Genomic DNA, 20,275 nt, shown 5'->3' with positions numbered 1-20,275 from the left:
ATAAACTCAGCATTGTTTTTATTTATGTTCAGAACTTGAGTTTAAGTACAGCTATTTCAGTACTAATGTATTTTCTCAAAATATTTGGCTTATTTTTTTAATACCCTATTTATAACAATTGGACTACAGTGTAGACCAGATGTTTTAGGTGTTTTGTTTTCCTGTCTGTGGGTGCTCATGGGAGTACAGAAATAAGTAGAACTGGGTCTTTTCAATGGGTGGATCAAATTTGAAATAACTGGGAGTTGTTCTGTGGCCTTCTCAGCTCTCACAGGGTACACCTGCCTAAGGAACCTGCAAAGATATTCTGTAAATTACTTTGATTGACCCAACAATTATTGAACACTCATTCCTGTTAGGAATGGTGCTAGGTCCTGGGAGTAGAAAAAAGAATGAGGCAAGGTTCTATCCCTCAGAATGCTTGCAAGAGTAGTAGGGGAAAAGGCATAGACATTAATGGAAAGTATTTGGATGGAAGTGGTGCTTGGAAAAGAGTCAGGAGAATGCAAAGAGAAGGTTCAGTTTGCAAAACAACGTTTATGGGAAGGTCAGAGAAAGGCCTGAGAAAGGTGCAGAATGAAAAAGTGCATGGACTGGTTTGACATTTTGGGAAATGGAACATAGCATGAAGGAAAGAGAAAAAAAGGAGAAAATAGGAGAATAGCCTCCTTAAGAAAGGTGGGTCCCTTTTTGCAAAGGCCAATTCTTGGGAGAAGGAGTAAGCTAGGAGTTCTTAGCAACTGGGAATGGGTTCCCCAGCAGTAAGAGTCTATGGCAGCACCACAGCATCCACTATAGGCTGTAACGTGTCTCCACTTTTTTTTTCATCATCGCCCCATCAAGGAAGATTTTTAAAACATTTTTTGTCTAATGTCCCCAGCCCACACCCATGAAATTTAAATAGCACAGATATCCTACTTATCTATTTGTGTGGTGTATTTCTGTGCTTTATACATAAAAATAATATGTTTTCTTCACCTCTCCCAAGAACCGATTTTCACCTCATCGGTGGTGATATTGCCTGGTTGAGAATACATGTGCTATACTTGTCACTCATGAGTTGTGTTCTTGGCTTTGGTTCCCTTGACTCATAAAGGTTTTAACAATCATTCTGTGTTTCAGAGTGATATGGTTTAGTTCTGTGTCCACACCCAAATCTCATGTTGAATTATTAATCTCCAATGTTGGAGGAAGGGCCTGGTGGGAGGTGATTGGATCATGGGGGTGGATTTCCCCCTTGCTATTCTCATGCTAGTGAGTGAGTTCTCATGAGATCTGGTTGTTTTAAAGTGTGTAGCAATTCCTCCTTGGTTCTCTCTCTCCTGCTTCAGCCATGTAGGACGTGCCTCCTTTCTCTTTGCCTTCCTCCATGATTGCAAGATTCCTGAGGCCTCCCCAGTCGTGCTTCCTCCTGTACAGCCTATGGAACTGTGAGCTAATTAAACCTCTTTTCTTTATAGATTACCCAGTCTCAGGTAGTTCTTTATAGCAATGTGAAAAAAGACTAATATACAAGGGCTGCACTGAAACAATCCCTTTCTCAACCGATGGGGGAGAAAGCTAGAGTAAGAGTTTCTAAGAGGCACAGGGGTGTGATCCTGCTTGTATGCCACATGTCTGCCCAGCAGATCCTTGTGGATAGGGTTGGAGTGGATGTGGCTAGGTGGCCATGGAAAAGGACCTGTTTACTGAATTTGCCATATAGGGAAGTGGGTGGTGCCTGCACATGGACCATATGTGCCAGTGTTCTGGGATCCCTGGATGTGGTGCCATGGTGATCTGCAGACCAAAACCCTTCCTGGTTCCTCCCAAGAGTTCTTGGCTTCATCTGAGGTTATTAGAAGAAGGCACAGCTAAAGTAAATCTGTTTTGCTATTTTTCTTTGTGCATGTAACTCTCCCAGGAACTTCTGGGTAGGGGATAGAGAGTGAATACAGTGAGGATTTGGCCCAAAGCTATCAAATAGCACCAACCATTGAGTCTTCCTATGAGTATGATTCTATTTTCTCTTTTCCAAAGAATGACATCCCGGTCACAAACTACATGACCAGAAGTATTATGGGACAGATGCTCAAAAGCGTTATAGTTGAATTATAGACAGGGGATTCCAAGGAAGAAATGCTGTGAGAAACCTCCACATTTGTCATTTATCATTTACTGTTAAAAAGCTCTGTCAGACCTTCCCAGAACTTTATTAGATAGGGCTCTTGTCACTAGTAATCTAAACTGATTGAACTAGCTAAAGGACATTTTGTGAAAGTATGTAGGAATGTCTGTGGGTATCAAAAGCAGGGATGGAGCCAGATCTCAGAGAAGGCTGAAACCTACAGTTAGAATTATGCATGCGTTATTCTAGAATCTCTCATTACTGTGCATTTCCTTTATTCATCTTTCTCTGTTCACCATCCTTCTCAGATTCTCAGTTTCCTTGGTGGCCAACAGGTAGCCTATCTTCAGAGGTTATATCAAATGAGCCCTGCTCCTCACAGAGCCTGCTAACAGTTCTTCAGCCTTGCAGTCTCAATTCCCCGATGCAAGAATGTGATTGACCCTGCTTGGGTCAGTTTAAACTTCCAGTTTGGTCAGATGTAATGGAAAAACCATGGCTGCTGGGGGCCAACCACTGGAATAGGGATGCAATGAGTAGAATAGTAGATGGAAGCTCCCAGAGAAGATAATATAATATTGCTGGCTTCTGAAGCTATCTACTGCAGACAGTGATCACTGATTTTTCCAATTCAAATAAACCATTGAATTTCAAGAAACTATGGGCATTTTGGATAATGGAAACTTTAGTGTTTAAACAACATTCTTTCCTTATTCTAAGTTTACAGCTAGTAGGCTTGGTTGGTTGGTACATAAACGAGGAGTGACAGCTTGATTTGAGTCGACATTTTGGCTGTCTACCTCTTTCTTAATTCTTAACCAGAATTCTAATAACCTATTATGGATCCAAGGAGAGTGAGTGAGAATGTTTAAGGACTAGCTGGATCATAATGCCACTTACTGAAGAACCCTGGAGTTGCATCACTATGGATGCTGAGTTATTGTAGACCTCTCCTCTATCAGATGTGTTCTTTCTTTCCATCTTAGTCAGTTCAGGTTGCTATGTAACAAATGCCTGTAGACTGGGTGGCTTATAAACCATAGAAATTTATTTATTATGGTTCTGAAGGCTGGATGTCCAAGATCAGGATGTCAGCATGGTTGGGATCTGGTGAGGGTCTACTTCCTAGTTCATAGATGGACAGCTGTCTTCTTGCTGTGCCCTCACATGGCAGATGGGGCAAATGAACTGTCTAGGGCCTTCCAAAGGCTCCACCAAAAAATACCACCACATTGAGGATTAGGTTTTAACATGTAGATTTGAGGGGTACACAAACATTCTATTTATAGTATCGCCCATCTCAAGTGACAGCTGTTTAGATAAGAAGTGGATACTTACCTGGCAGGGGAGATACCATGATCACAAAGGTAGTTTTCCCAGGGTGAGGCTTATCCATTGCACTCCGGATGTGCTGACCCCTGCAATTTCCCCAAATGTGGGAAACTCTACTGCATAATTCATGGTAGTGGGGGACTGCATTCGTGCTTTCCACGGTTTCTATTGAAAAAAAAAAAAAAGAAAGGAAAAAAAATAGGTAAGAAGTGGATACCTGACCCAAATGACAACCTGGCTTTTCTCTTCTGAAATTTAGAATTGAGATTGGAAGACCTTAGTCAGTTTGGACATCTGCAATGTGCCAGAAGCTAGCAGTTGGGTGTACAGTATTTAACAAGAGAGAAGTTGTTGCTCACATAAAATGTGCATTTCAGCTTTATGTTCAGCTATGTGCAGGCGAACAGACATGTGGAATTATGATGATTTTCACTTCTTCCTGAATCTAGCTATACATGTGGCCCTTCCAGGTCTGTGAGATTGAGATCACATTATCACATTATCAGTGATCACATTAGGAAGACTGAGCTAGTTTGAAGTGAATTTTTATTACTTACAACCAAGAATGTGTGTGTATCTCTGTATATTAAATGTTTTGAAAATTTATTTGATTGGTTGATTAGTCTCCATCTTTTTCAAAACAGGGTAAATTCTTTGAGGGAATTTTTCTGTGTACTTTTCCAACCCCAGGGTGTACCACCCACTATGCTTTGCACATTACAGTCACTCAGTTGTCACTGCATGTCATCTGGTGCTCCTGAGCACTCAGTAATATGGGGTGAAAGAAAGGATGGTTATAACTTGGGGGAACTGCAGGGAAACTTGGAGTAAGTAGCCTTGAAGGATGAAAACTTGTAAGTGGAAACGGAAGGGCAAGGAGTAAGACCGGCTGTTGTAAAGAGCCGGTACAATTGTTGGTACAAGTTGAAAAAAATCATTGTACACTTCCTTTGGAAGGTTTTAAGATTTTTTTTCTCAGCTGTGGAGTGAATGTTAGGCAGGGACATATAAATCATTAGATCTTCACTAGATCCCAACTAGCGATTCATTCTTTGGAAAGATAAGCTTTAGCAACTACATCTTTTACCCTAACGGGAGTAATTCTATTTGTTCCTCGTCATGCACTAAGTCAAGGGAAAAGAATGCTGGATAACTTTTTCCCATTGTTATGTTCAGAAATGTGTTTACACTCCATTTTAGCAAGCACATTATGCCCTAGCTTCTTGCCATTTTTCTTAAAGGTGCATTTCCCTCCCCACAAGGTCTTATATTCTCTTGTAAAGTTTCTTTTATTATGGGTTCTTCGTAATTGTTCCCTTCAATAGAAAAGTTATGTTTTAGAGCCCTAGCTGTGGAGCTCTTTCCTTTTTATGCCACAGTGGATTATATGAAAACGATCTGATGAAAACTAATGCATATTTAGAATTAAAACCCAAATGTTGCATACAAATGTTTATAGTATCCATACCCATAACAGACAAATAATAGAAATGACTCAAGTGTCTGTTGACTCACTTGTGAATGGATGAATAAAATATGGTACATCCATAAAATGGAATATAATATGGCAATAAAAATGAAGTACTGGTATATGCTACAACATAGATGAACTTTGAAAACATTATACTGAGTGAAAGAAGCCAGACACAAAAGACCACATATTCTGTGATCCTGTTTATAGGAAATGTCCAGGACACGCAAATCCATAGAGATAGAAGGTAGAATAGTGGTTGCCAGGGCCTGGGGAGAGGTTGGAGAAGGGGATGGGGCATGATTGCTAATGGACATAGATAGTATTTCTTTGTGTGGTGATGAAATATTCTAAAATTAAGTGTGTTAATGGTGGTACAACCCTGTAAATATACTAAAAACCTCTGAATTTTGTACTTTAAATGGGTAAATTATATCATACATAAATTACACCTTCATAAATCTGTTTACAAAATAAGACATTTCTCTGTGTGTGTGTGTGTGTGTGTGTGTGTGTGTGTATAATATAGGTTTCTGTGTGCATATATTTACATATATTTATGATGTTTCAGATTTTGTCAAGTGCAGCAAGCATCATTAGCACGGGCACTTGTTCCATATGACCACTGGAACAATTCGGAGTGCATATAACAATCCAGGGCTCTGTCATTGCCTGTGTGAATTTCGATGGGCCATTTCATCTTTCTCAGCCTCAGTCCCTCACCTGAAAAATGGGGATAAGAAACCACATTTGCATGGTTCCCATAAGAATTAAATGGCATATGTGAGGTGAGGTGACTTACTTATTAGGCCCAGAAGGGCACAGTGCCTGGGACTGACAGTACTTCAAGGCCCCATGAAAATGTTTTTATTTCTTTTAAACACAAAAGAAAGATGTCCTTTTAGGCCCAAGAAAAAGTTTTAATGTATAATACTAATTTCTTTGTCTTTCTACCAATGTGATCATATAATATATTTTGTAATTTGTTTTTTTACTGGAGGAAGAGACCCATAAAACCAAAGTGTCTCAGGCCTGTGGAAGGCATCATGGGCACTTGAACGTGGCAGCTCAATGACACAGGCTGTTTATCTTATTGCTCTGCAAATTCAACAAAAACTTACTCTAAAATCATACCAACAATTTTGTAGCAGTACAAGCAAAAAACGCATCAGTAATTCAGCAACAGTGTAAGCAGTCTGTGTTGAGCAGCTTACCTGCACACACCTGAAGGCATACACTTAGAGGAGAGGAGGAACACTGGGTTGGCCAGCCTGGGTTACTGGCAAGTTCTTCTGTTTGGTAGTGCCCAGCCTCCTCTTCCAGGGCATCTTTGCCACCATTGCTCCCATTTGTTGAGTCCCTCTTATGGACCAGATACTTTAAATCCCTTATCTCTGATCCTCACAGTCTCCTGTAAAGGTGAATAGTATTGTCCTGAATGTAGCAGATGCTGTTGATGTCTTTTCCACTTCCATTCTAATTGCCTCATATTCCCTGTAGCTTTATAGTGTGCAGTTTTTGGTATGCTGATAGGTTGCCACTGTAAAATCCTGCCATTGTCTTCTTTGCCATTGTTGTCTTTCCTCCTCCGCTTCCTTCTTAAAGTCTGCCTGAGGGCTTCTTCTGGTATCCCAAGAGCTTGCTTTTTTGTATATAGAGGCAAACTAAAAGTGTCAAGGGGGTTTGACACCTTAGAGAAGAGCCCTCAAGTAACAGTGGATAGAAGTAAGTAGAAAAATGTCATAGCCCCCTCCCTTCTAGTGAGTGATTCTGAGGTGTGTTCCTTGTGGTTTCTCAGAGTGCTTGGCAACATTGAGCCCCACCTGTCCATAGCAAGAACCGACTCATCTATGTACTTTTCACTTTTTTTTCCTTCTTTTCACATGTCACTTCTTCCCTTGGGCCTCTTGAGATCACCTCCTACATGAGCTCCCTGTATCCCCATACTTATCCAGGGCCTTCTTTTGGTGGAACCCAAAGTTAACAAGTTTATAAATATAAAAACTAAGACTAGGAAGAAGTTGAAGTGTTCCAAGCCCACTTCCCCTAAACAATGGAGCCAGGTTTGCAACCTACATCTGTCTAGTCACAGGACATTCTGTCTTTCAGCCATTGCAGTAACTACTATTACAACACAGGAGTTGTTTTCTTAATTATGATGGAATCTGCCATTCCTGGTGCCCCATAGGTGTTCAGCCATACCTTACGTGGGTGTGTGAGTCTGTTTTCATATTGCTGATGAAGACATACCCAAGACTGGGAAGAAAAATAGATTTAATTGGACGTATATTTCCACATGGCTGGGGAGGCCTCAGAATCATGGCAGGAGGTGAAAGACACTTCTTACATGGCAACAGCAAGAGAAAATGAGGAAGATGCAAAAGCAGAACCCTCGATAAAACCATCAGATATCATGAGACTTATTCACTACCACAAGAACAATATGGGGGAAACTGCCCCCATGATTCAAATGATCTCCTATGGGGTCCCTCGTACAATATGTGGGAATTACGGGAGTATAATTCAAGATGAGATTTGAGTGGGGACACAGAGCCAAACCATATCAGTGGGCAGAGACCACCGAGCTAAAAGGACACGGAGTCATGATGTCTCATAGTTAGATTTGTCCAGCTTCAAAGTCTGGGTTTTTCTCCAAAGGCCTCATGCTTCTCCTTGGTGGTTATGATGGTGGTGATGATGATAATATTGATGATGGTAGTGACAGATTTGGTTGTCAGAGTTTACTGGGCATCTGTTTTGAGCCTGGAAATGTGCAATGTACCATAACCATGTTTTCAGATTTAATACATTCCATAATCCAATTTTACAGAAAAAAATATTTTGATATTTTGAACACTAAAATGTGCCAGAACCATCATTTTCTCATTGATGATATTGTTCTGTTACTTAAATTTATTTCTATTTGAAGGCAAAGCATCATTTAAGTCACTGTGCTCATATAATCCTGCCATGTTTGCAGGGTTACCTTGGGGTTACTTACTCTGAAGTTGTAGCTATGAATTATCACTTTGTAAAACTGAAATATATTTATATAATGCTACTAAATGGGATATTAATGAAAACCAGGCTTTATCTATTTTTGTCCAGTATGGAAAAAAACATTCTTAAATAATAATCTACTGTATCCACAAGATATAATTGCATACAGATTGCAGACTTAATTCTTAAATTAGTGTTTTTGAAGCAAATACCCAAAGAAGAACCAAATATGATTATTTCCCCTTATTTTTTCTTATTTTTCATTGAAGCCTATAGTATCAGATGTGCTGTTAGGCTTTTGCACTGGTTCACTCAAAACTTGGTTGAAATAAGCCAGAAGATTATAAGTTATTTGTTGCCCCAGCTTTGTGGCTATAATCAAACATAAATTGAAAGTCAACTGTCACAAAATATACTTTTATATATGCCCTAACTTAACAGTAACCAAGCAGCCAGCAGTAAGAAGTTGATTACATTGCTTTATGGCTATTTTAAAAATACATATTTACAAAGGAAGAAGGAGATTTTAAACCCTGAATGTAACCTCAGATTCTCAGTTACTTTGTCTATAATTCTGTTAGCTTCATGAATTTTTCCTCTGAGTAACTTAAACATCACCTGACCCATCTCTGAACACTAAATAATGGTGGAAATACCTTCTTAGCTTGCTTTTTATTAGGCAGAGAAGTATGGAATCAACCATTGTGCTGTAATCACTACCAGGGATCTGTCCTTTTATATCCATTTATTCTTGAATCTGGCCTTTTCAAAGTATTTCAGACATAAAATGCTGCTTCTAGAGGAGCTTCATCATTTGTACATTGTCACTGCACAGCATCTCTTTGGACTTCTGTTAACATTATTGCTTGAGATGACAGACTATGACGAGAGAAACAAGGTTCTCTGTAAGGCAGCATTGACTTCAGGAAGAGGTGAGAATTGTAAGCTGTCAAAATGCAAAAGGCAAAAAGTGTAGTCTGCTGGGAATACGTTCATGCAGACTATTATATACACTTACTGTCTATAACAGCTAAGCACTCAAAGATTACAATGAAAATGCTTCCAGAATTTTTAATGGGAACTATGGATTAGTTCGTGAGTTGGCAATTGTAAGAAAAAAATCCCACTTAATCAAATTAATACTGACTGAGGCAGAAGGATTTGAGCATCTTGTTGTGAGAAATCAGAATAATGAAGGAAATAAGAAACAGACTGGAGAGAATGAAGTATTGAATGAAGTGGTTTTGCAATGTGGAATTTGTAATCACTACATTTTGAGCAACATTTATGTTTTGCTAAGTGGTCCTCCTAATGTATTTAAACTTTTAAATTACTCCTTATATATATGTTTCATTTGAAAGTGAAAGTGGTACCTAAATTAAACAATGACTAAACTTACTATTGGGTCCAAATGGAGTTTTAAGATTTTAAAGAGTAAAACTGAGCCTCAAGAGACCTAAAAGTAATTTAAGAAATGGTGTCCTCACACTAATAAGATGCTCCCACTGTACTTTCCCCTATTTATTCCCTAGACTATGTCTAAGGGAGATCCTGGCCATTGATTTCATTTTCACTTTAATAATGTGAGCCCATCAGGATCCATTCATTGACTCTCACAGATTTCATTGATTCTGTTTGCTGCAAGGACTGCTAAGACCCTTGGATCTGCATGGACAAACTTTGCCTTTGGAGAGATCATAAAGCATGTACACATTATAAATAAGTGGAAACTGCAACAAGAGCACCTTCCTGGGATTCTCAGAAGCAGATAACACTGCAAAGAATTTAATGTAAATGCAAGACAACCCTTGGAGAACCATTACAAGGAATTCCATTAAGTGTAGCAGCTTTATCTTGGCAAATCTTTATTAATTCTCTCAGTTCATTTGTATTACTTGGATAAAGCTAAGCCACTTCCTATCTAGTCCAGTGGGTGTCACATTCAAACCAACACAAATTCAATAAACTCCTTGAAAGTTGAAAAGCAATTTAAATATTTGTTGCTATGTTCTTTACGTTGAAATTAAGTTGCATAACACAGAAAATTATCCTGAAAATCTTCAAGAATCTAAACTCCCAAATCCTATTCACCACAGTGAACTTCCTTGGCATAATTTTTTTCTTCCTTGTCTTTTCTTCCCTCCCTTGTCTTCCTTTTCCATTCTCTACTCAGCTTCGTCTCTCATAGCACTCCATGCCCTACAACTTAATTTCTGGATCTATTCTTTTCTCCCTGGGATGGGGTGGCTCTTGGCTCTCATATAGCTCCTACTCTCTTCTCTGGGCATTTTTTCAGTTTGCCTTTCTATCCATTACCCAGATAATACAAATGAAGGACAGACCCTGTATTCCCAATAAAAAAAGACTCCATCTTTTTGGAGAGCTGATGGGAGGTTGTGAATATTCAATTGTTGTTATTATGATTTTCCTCTGTCACATCAGTTTCACGGAGTGTTTCTGGGAGAAATAATCATATTTCTTAGCCCTCTTGGGATATCCAGATTAGAGGAAAAGCTCTTGAAATTCAAAATTACAATGAGACATTTAAAAGAAAGCATCAGGCACCCAAATGCTTTGGTGCCATACATACTTGCCTTCCTCATATGGCAGTAGAATCTGAACAGTGTCCTTATTATTTGGGAGAATATCCAGAGAACTCTTGTACAAGTAACACAGACTGGTTAGCTGCCACACCCACTGCCATTCACCCTGTTCTTCTTCTGCCCCATCTCCAAGACTGCTTCTCCAACACCTGCCCTGTAGCAGAATACCAGTGTCTCTATCACCAGGAACTCCCAAATTCCCAGTCCTCCATATGCCAGCTTGCTGCTGGTTTCCATGTAGAAGTGAGGAAGAGTGGACAGCTCCCCAGCTGAGTCAGGCTTTGTCATTTTGACCTGAAGCTTGGGTACTGAGTCTCCCCTGGAAATTTAAGAGTCTTAACCAGACAACTCAAACCCAAATTTAGGGAACAAATGGAGAATATTGCATCCATTCTCTTCCTCCTTCCTCCTGTCCCTTGTGTACAATCACCAACTCTTATCTCCTCCCTCTGTTACTCATCATGGCTTCCCAAACAGATCAATGGATACCAACTGCAGTGGATTCTGTAAGGCTCCATCCAGGCCTCTCTTCAGGAACAGCTCATTCAATCCCAGCTTCTGGGAATGAGGGCTCACAGCTGTGCCTCTGACCAGAATTGTCCTTGGCCCCAGGAAACTGGCTGTCCAAAGATTATACTTCCTCTGAAAGGGCAATCCAGTACAATTGACTGGCTGATTTAGGGATATGAAGGCCTGGCTTCCTTGTCTCTGAAGGGCCACCACAGCTCCAGAGCTCCTTGTTGGGTGAGCTGAGGCCTCCATTGCAATTGTATTACAGGCCAACTCTTCTTTCTGCCTGATCCTTCCTTGCTCACTTTCTCATAGGTTTATCTGTTTAGAAGATTTTCAAATAAACATTTTGCATGAAACTCCCTGACTCAGTCTTTTTCTAGAGAACCTAATGTAAGACCCCACAAATACTTTTATTTGGGGAGGGTGGGGCTTGGGAGACGCCGTAGACAGGCTAGGTTTCTGCCGAGTTACACAATAAATAGCAGCTATTTATGCATGAAGTATGTGGATTCCATGTGGACACTGGGAATTTCTAGATATTTGTAGAACTCAGCCTCCCAATTCACTCACGAAACTTGAGCCACTTTGTGACTTATATGGCAGTTTCCCACTGTTGATAACCTCAGTGACTAAGTCACTCATGTCTACCATCTACACAAAACTATTCTTCATCAAAATGTGTTTGGGGTGTTTGATCTGTGCCCTTTATGAGTCAAAATGATGGGATTCTTGTACAGTGTGATAGCTTGGTTGTGTTTTTAGTGCTTCATTCTCTCCTAGGCAGTATGATTTTCCAGTACACTAGAGTGAGTTGAGTATATTTTTGCACCAATAATTGATGTTGGGGGCCATATAACTTGCTTTAGCCAATGGAATGCTACTAGCTGTGAGGCAAGTGGAGGTCTTAACATATGCTTACATGGTTAGGCTTGTCCTCTGGTCTCCCAATATTGCTGTGATTAGAGCATGCTCCAGGTACTTATTATTCTTTCATCCTGGGCTTCACGAAACAGACCAGCCTGAGCCAAACCAAACTGACTGCAGTCTGAAACAGAGTCACTGAATGGGACTGCATGAGACTTGTTACTGCTGGACACAGAGCTATAATTCAACAGTTTGGGGTAGCACTTTTGATAGCTTCACCCATAAAATTTTCTGAATTTTTTCTTTCCATTTTGTTGTCTTATACTCTTTTATCTTGTCAAATCGGAAACATTATGCATACAGACCATAAAAGTGAAACTTTAAGATTTTGTTCTTTATGTGTAAACCTCAGTCTTCTCTACACACACTCCTGTTTTCTTCTTTAAGTATAATATGATTTTACATAAAGAAGTAAAATAAATTTGTCTTGATAAACTGTATTCTGATGCAGTTTTTTTGATAGACTGTATTCTGACATATAATCTCATCCCTTTTTTTCTTGATAAACTATATTCTGACATATAATCTCATTTCTCTTTCCTGTATATGGATAAGGTAAAAGCTTCCTGTTAGTAAATCACAAATAATATCTAATATCAGAGTCACAGAACTCACAGACCCCTTCATGTCTCAAATCTGATGTATTTAAAGCATCCCCCTCTATACATACATATACACAAATGAGGTCTGTAAACATCACACATACACACCCACCCATGCATCTGTAAGTAAAAGTAGCAAAAGACTGAGGGTAAAACATATTCTAGAGCATTATTTTGTACCTTGTTTTGTGTGAGAAGCAAAACAGTTTTCACTTTGAAGCTCTGTCAATTAAAAAAAATTATAAAAACAGGACTGAAGTGCTCACATCTGTAGATCCTCTTCATCAGTGTAGCTTTTGCTATTTCTCAGGATATGGATACTCTCAGTGGATTAAGTGGCCTGAAAACCAATTTAGGAATTTCACAGTTTCTGCTCAGGGCTTAAATGCTGCTTGAGAGCCACTACCAGCAGGATCGAATGAGCAATCTTAATGCTACTTTCCAGGGCAGACATTCCACTCTGCTTTTCAGAGCCAAGATCATGTTCATGACCCTTTCTGGAGCACATAGCCTCGATCAGGACCATGCTGATGAAAATGTATATCACAATCTCCATGACTTAAGAATAATCATAAAGTCAGGTGGGCCAGTTTCAGTGGTTTTCAGTCTTTAGTGATTTTTTAATGTCCTGTCGCTCAGACACATCCGGTATTCTGGGCAAAGTATGAGTCCATAATCACTTAAGTGAGTTGAGCTCACTTCCTCAGTGGGAATCCTAATGCTAATGCTTGCAGGTAAGTGCCCTGATTTCCAGTGTCTTCCAGCGTCAATTGGGGATAATGGTAATTGACCACATAGAGGTTTAGTAAAGTGCTCCAGCATGGGTCTGGCAGATAAGCACACCTTTAGGTTGTGGACAGTTGGCAGTGCCACATTAGCACCCCTTTCCTCAACTGGACAATACCCGCCGTGTGAGTTGGTATGGGAAGAATATCCCTACCTCCTTCTGCAAGAGGTTGAGGGGGAAGACAATCAATCCCTCTCCCATCCCCAGCTGGGCAGAGCAAGGGTTCATGACATAGACTCAACCAATCAGTTATTTCTTCCTGAGCTTGTAGCCTGGAGGTGAGTGGCAGGGCAGTGTGGCCACTGGCCACTGGGTCCCATGACAGTAGAACTGCACAAGCACTGAGGCAGTGTCAGGTATCCAGGAGAGATACTTTTGTCATGTAGCTTCCCTTGATTCCTGTGCATTTTCCAAGCCTGAATCTTCAGAAAATGCTAATATTCTTTCAATATATTGTAATATACCTATTTGCTTTTTAAGTTAGATGTAGATTTCTGTTGCTTGCAACCAAGAATTCTGGCAGACACCCAGACATATGTTTTGTTTGATAAACTTTAAAGCATTTTACTGATGGGAGGTATTGCTTTTTTTATTAAGATATGTCGCAGTCTAAGGAACAAGTTATATATATGTATGAAGAATCAAAATAAGACTTAATTATCAGTTATATTTTACTATCTAGTGGTAGGGAATATTTATGCTGTCCACAGTTATGATATAAATATCCCTAATTCTTTTTTCATCTTTAATCAAATCTTGAACTCACTACATTTTTGCTAAGCAACCCCCCTCACCTCCATACACACACCACCACCATGACCAATAAAACTGCACTGTAATCATAGGTTCTTTCAGGCTCTGTCTTACTTTTTTTTTCGTACTTACTGGCCATTTGTTCTTGGCTTCTTTCAAGTGTTTTGTTTGCTCTGGTTGTCCTTAAGATATTGGAGTTGCTCAGAGTTCTTCTGTTCTCACTGTTAATGCTCTCCCTGAGCATGTTCCTAGCCACCATTGTTTCTGCCAACATTGACGACTGGTTGTGCTGTAAGCTTCCAAGAAGGAAAGGACTTCTTACTTCATAGTCACAACTGCATGTCCCTAGAGATTGACACATTGGCTGGCACAGGCACATAGTAGACATTTGTTTAAAAATCTCTGTTTAATTAGTTTTATCTCATATTGGATGCTATGAAATATTTGTCTTCAGCATGGACTGCTTCTGGCTACCCTACCAGTAATGTCCATAGCGTGCTTTTATTTGGATACCCCATAGGCCTCAAACTAAAACATGTTAAAAACTAACTCATGATGCTCACTCTGAGACATAAATAAATGGTCTGTCTCTCTGTGTCCCTGGTACTGTGAATGGTGCAGCCATCTGGTGTCTGGAGGCAGACATCTGAGAATCTCCCCCTTTCTGTGATTCTTTACCCTGCCCCCATTCAGCACATCCTCTTGATTCCATTCCCTCTCTCCAGCTCTACCTTTCCCTACCACTAGGCGTGCATCACTGCCCTTTTGGATATGTTAACCAGTCTCCCACCTAATAGGCCTCCCTTCATAATGGCACCTTTCCCGCACAATGCTGCTGTGACTCTCTCATACCTCTCTCCCAAGCCCCACTGGCTTCTACTAGTCCTTCAGAACTGATCCCAATCTGTCACTGGGAATTGCTTGCTGATACCCTACTTCCTGGTTTGTGCTTCTCTGTCCTTGACATTCACTGTTCCTGTATGGTCTGACTGTTGACTTCCATCTACCAGCCTAAGTTGTCCTCTGGACATGCCTCTGTGGATGCTGCACTCTTTCTAGCCTCTGCATGGTGAAGTCTGGAAATGCCAAGCAGTCACATCTGCCAGGATCAACCCTCAGCACATGTCCAGTAGGCATTGGTACATAAATACCACCAGCTTCCTTAGCTTTGCTAGGAAATCTCTGAGACGTGTTCCACCCAGGCTTGCAAACGTCCCCAGTAGAACTGAACCCCAGTTGCCCATAATGGTAAGCTGTGCTACTGGCTTCCTTCCCTTGCCAATCTCACTTCACATTCTTCTACTAGTGTTTCCTGGGAACATCAGCAAAATAAACTTCATACACTCATATGCTTGCCCACTGGGCTCAATCCTACCAGAAGATGTTGGGAGATAGTATAGAATACCTCTCAGAGTTATCCCAACTGGGGAACAGGGAGGTTGATGTGTTTGCCCACCAATACTTCAGTTGTCATTGGTAAGGGCTACTTCCAAGGGCATGAACTTTCTGATATTTCCACTTAGCCCTGCACAGGAGGTCTTGCTCCTTGAGCCAGAAGAAAAGCCCTCAGGCAGAGATTTACAGGTGTTCCCAGTAGGCAGGCTTCAACAAGCAGAGGTGGACGTAAAGGGTGGGGCATCAATAATATCTGCTCTACAAGTTTAAATTTTATAAAAGACTTTGTTATTCTGCTGCAATGCTGAGATTTTCCCTATTTGTTTCTGGGCTTGGAGCTTATGAAATAGAATGCAAGAGTGTTTCTCCCCCAACATTCAACACTGAGAGCATCTGGTCCTTGACAGTCTGGTTAATCTGGTGTGTTACCATCCAGATATACTCTGGGATTCTTATATAGTCAAAATTGCAACTGTCCTTCTGGTTACTGTTTTCCTTTGGCTTACCCTGGATTCCCAGGAATGCATGTATGGGCAGTATACTGTGCCTGTGTTCTGGTCAAATGGCTTTTGAAAGTGGTGCATGGTATCTTGGCTATTACTGCAGAGCCACCCACCTATGAGAAAGTTTCCAGAAAAAAAAGCTTTCCGAGAGTACAGGGTATTATATCACTGAAAGCCCAGACTTATTACAAATAGACACCTCTGTTCCATTTACTATCTGCATTCTTTATTTTGTACAAGTAGAAACATTTGTTTTAAAACTACACATTTCATTGTTCTGCTGTGTTTTCTTTTTATGTATGTTCTTTTTTTTGTATTCTTTGTAATTATCTTAAGTCTTATGATCACACATCATTTTTAAATTTGTGTATATCTCCTCTGCTTTAATCCTTTTAAGTTGGCAGAAGCACCATTCCCAATCACAAATACACAGCAGTTGTACAGTTTTGTTTCTGAATGGCTGTTTAAAGACAATCCTAAATTATAACTTAGTTTGACTTAGATAGTAAATAATCCAAGAGTGAAGTTTAATTGGCTACTATTTTAAAAGCATGTAACCTTATAGATCATCTATAAAATGTGTGAAGTGTTAAATAATTTTTGATATTACGCATAAACCACACAAAATGCCTTTCAATAAGTAAAAGGAACCATTTTAAATACAGAGAATTCTAATTAGATTGGCATAGTTAAGGCCAAAAATATAAACTAGCCATTGCTACCCATTTATCTTCAACCCTTGCCTTTAAGAGGCAAATGAACACAAAACACAGGTGAATCTTTCTTGGTTCTGAGACAGTGAAAGAATTTCCCCCATATTTAAATATATTCACATAACCAGTTATATAAATCTAAATATAAAACCAATTTCCAGTAAGTTTTAAGATGGCACTCACCATCTTTGTGAAAAATTTAGCATTACTAAGGAAGTCTAATCATATCTTTAGAAGGGGTAAACAGTGATAGAATTTACTAAATTGGAATTACTATTAAAATCCAAAAACTGAACATACTCATTTAACCACAAGCCAGTCTTAGTTTTAAATCAGAACTGCCCAACAAAATATTCTGTCAGTCATTCATGATGTAAATTCTGGTGTATGAGATCTATTAAAGTATGGTGCACATAAAAAAGTCATGAGACATTTGTTTTGTAATAAATAAGGCAGTGGCCAATTATTACTCATTAGTAGCTTTTTTGAGATAAGCTATTAAGTCTTTCCTTTCTCCCTTCTTCTTAATACCGACAAAGATCATTTTTGTTCCAGGGATATACTTCTTGGGATTCTCCAAATATTCCATCAGTGTATCCTCTCCCCAGATGATGCCTTTGTTCTTATTGGCTTCAGTGTAAGTGAATCCAGCGGCCTGACCTGTCTTCCGCCCAAAGATACCATGGAGATTAGGTCCAGTCTTGTGCTTGCCTCCCTTTTCCAAAGTGACATTGGGAACACTTCTGAATAAAAATCCTCTTGCCTTTCTCAACATCACCCATATTTCATTCTTTTTCGTCATTAGCACAACGAAGGTTAGCGTGCAGAAGCCGGACATCCCACTCTCTCTTTATGTATGTTCTTAAGGTGTACAACTTTATGATTTGGTATACATTGTGAAATAATCACTACAGTTAAGTTTATGGTCATATCCATACCTCATATAGTTACTGGGTTTGTGTGTGTGTGTGTTTGTGTGTGGTGTATGGTAAGAACACTTAGGATCTATCCCCTTAGCAAATTTCAAGCATAAAGTTCGGTATTGTTACCTATAGCCATCACGCTATCCATCAGAGCCCCAGAGTTTATTAATCCGGCATAACTAAAACTTGTACTTCTTGACCAACATCTCTCCATTCCCCTGTTCTCCCAGCCCCTGAAAATTACCATTCCACTCTCTGCTTCTATGAGTTCAGCTATTTTAGATTCTACATATAAGTTATATTATGTAGTGTTTGTCTTATTTAATTTGACACGTTGTCCAAAAACACATGAAGATTCTTCAAAAATTTGAAAATAGATTTTTGAGTATTGTTGCTATAAAGAAGTAATAAGTGTTTAAAGTGATGGATATGATAAAACTACCCTAATTTGATTATTATACATGCATTAAAACATATCGTGCCCCATAAAATATGTACAATTATTATGAAGCAATTGGAAATTAAAAAAAATAAATAGAACTATCATATGATCCAGAGATCCACTTCTAGATATTTATCCAAAGGAATTAAAATCAGGATCTCGGAGAGATTCCTACACTCCCTTGTTCCTTGCAGTATTATTCACAATAGCCAAGACATGGAAACAACCTTAATTCCCACAGATGGATGAAGGGATTAAGATGAGGTGTATACACACACACACACACACACACACACACACACACACACACACACGGTTTACTACTTAACCTGAAAATAAATGGCTTCTTTTTCTTTTTTCTTTTCTTTTCTTTTTTCTTTTTTCTTGTTTTCTTTTTTTTTTTTTTTTTTGAGGCAGGGTTTTGATCTATTGCCCCAGCCAGAGTGAAGTGCCATGATCATGACTCATTGCAACCTTGACTTTCCAGGCTCAAGCAATTCTTCCATCTCAGCCTCCTAAGTGGTTGGAACCACATGCATGTACCACTATGCCTGACTGATTTAAAAATGTTTTTGTAGAGATGGGATCTCACCATGTTGCCCAGAGTGGTCTCGAACTCCTGGGTTCAAGCAATCTTCCAGCCTCAGCCTCCCAAAGTGCAGGGATTACAGGCATGAGCCAGTGTGCCCGGCCAAGGCTGTGTTTCTTAAATGGAAACTATGTATTTAGAATATAAAAATGTGGTACATATATAACACGGAATATTATCCAGCCACAAAAAGAATGAAGCCACATCCTTTGCAGCAACATGGATGGAGCTGGAAGCCATAATCCTAAGTGAATGAACACAGGAACGGAAAACTAAACACCGCATATTTTCACTTCGAATTTGGAGCTAAATATTGAGTACATATGGACGTAAACATGAGAACAATAGACACTGTGGACTACTAGAGTGGGGAGGGAGTGTGGTTTGAAAAACTACATATTGAGTACTTTGGTCACTACCTCGGCACAATATACCCATGTAGCACACCTGCACATGCACCACCATATCTAAAATAAAAGTTGAAATTTAAAAAAGAATAATAAAAGTAACTATGTATATGCCTTTTTTAAAAAGTGGCACTGTAAGCTCACATTCTTTGTAGGTTCTTGTCAACTTAAGAGTCAGTGTATAAAACAGCTGAATTCATCATCTTCCCATCCCCACTCATCCTCTTCCAGACTCTCCATCCCTGTGAAGGGCACCAGGTTCACTGATTGCTGAAGCCAAGTACTTGAATGTCAGTTTCTGCCTTTCTGTCCTCCCATGTCCCCACCTCACATCCAATCAGTTATCAAGTGATATGTTTTCCATTTTCTAGTCACCTCTTCAGTTTCCCTCTCTCCAGTGTCCCATGTGAGATCACACCATGACCTGTGACAGTTTTAGGACTGGACTCTCTGCCTCTAATTTGACTCGCCAACAATGCACTCTTTACTTTTGTTATTTGAGTGATTTTTTGAAAATAAACATCTAACATCTAATTTCCTGCAGAAGTATTTTGATGGCTCTGCATTGCTCTTAGAATCAAGTCTAAACTCTGAATTCACTACATTTTCATCCTTAACCCCAACTCTCTAACCTCTCAATTTTTCTTCTTGAACAAAGCACACTTTTAGCTTCTTGAATATGCCTCATGGTTCCTCACTTGTAAGTCCTTACTCACGCTCTTCTCTCTGCCTGGAACAATATTGCTTAGTCTTGATCGCTTGTGTTTCTCAAGAGCCAAGTTCAAGCCCTGACCTTCTGTCAGTTTCTGATTAAAAATGTTGATTTTGGCTTTGCTTTTTATATTAACAGTGATAAACTCTATAATTCCTTACAGCTTACAGAATGATATTTGCTTCTCCCATGGGGATTCAAAGTAATTTTCAATGCAATATATTTGACAAGGAGAAAAGGGCAGATTCAATACTATCACCACCAACAAAAAAGGTAGTAGAACAGATGCTAATCAGATATATTAAATTGGCCATAAACTTCACTCCCACTGAAATATTTCTCAGTGGTCACAGATAAGATGCAGACTTAGTTAGCAAGGATTTTCCTAGCTCTTCCATATTTTTTAAAAGCTATTAACATTTTTGGCTTTGAACTTTTATTTTTCTCTTTATGTTTAGGTTGCCAGGAACTGGCAGACCATTTTGTCTAATTATAACAG

At 39.5% G+C, this 20,275-nt stretch overlaps 1 protein-coding gene, 1 non-coding gene and 1 pseudogene across 2 annotated transcripts in view; 2 read left to right on the top strand and 1 right to left on the bottom strand.

Moving 5' to 3' along the window:
- The window catches only part of ARHGAP6 (Rho GTPase activating protein 6), a 542,269-nt gene that overhangs the window by 49,896 nt on the left and 472,098 nt on the right, over window positions 1-20,275 (top strand). The gene's annotated exons all lie outside the window — the stretch shown is intronic.
- LOC120366722 (U1 spliceosomal RNA) lies at window positions 3,438-3,601 on the top strand. The gene has a single exon (XR_005581295.1). It is a non-coding gene; the product is annotated as a U1 spliceosomal RNA (small nuclear RNA).
- LOC141582674 (cytochrome c-like) lies at window positions 17,112-17,508 on the bottom strand (annotated as a pseudogene).

This window comes from Saimiri boliviensis, chromosome X, assembly GCF_048565385.1.
Source record: "Saimiri boliviensis isolate mSaiBol1 chromosome X, mSaiBol1.pri, whole genome shotgun sequence".
Lineage (NCBI taxonomy): Eukaryota > Metazoa > Chordata > Mammalia > Primates > Cebidae > Saimiri > Saimiri boliviensis.
The sequence above is the reverse complement of the archived record's forward strand: the minus strand, read 5'-3'. Positions and strand labels throughout refer to the sequence as shown.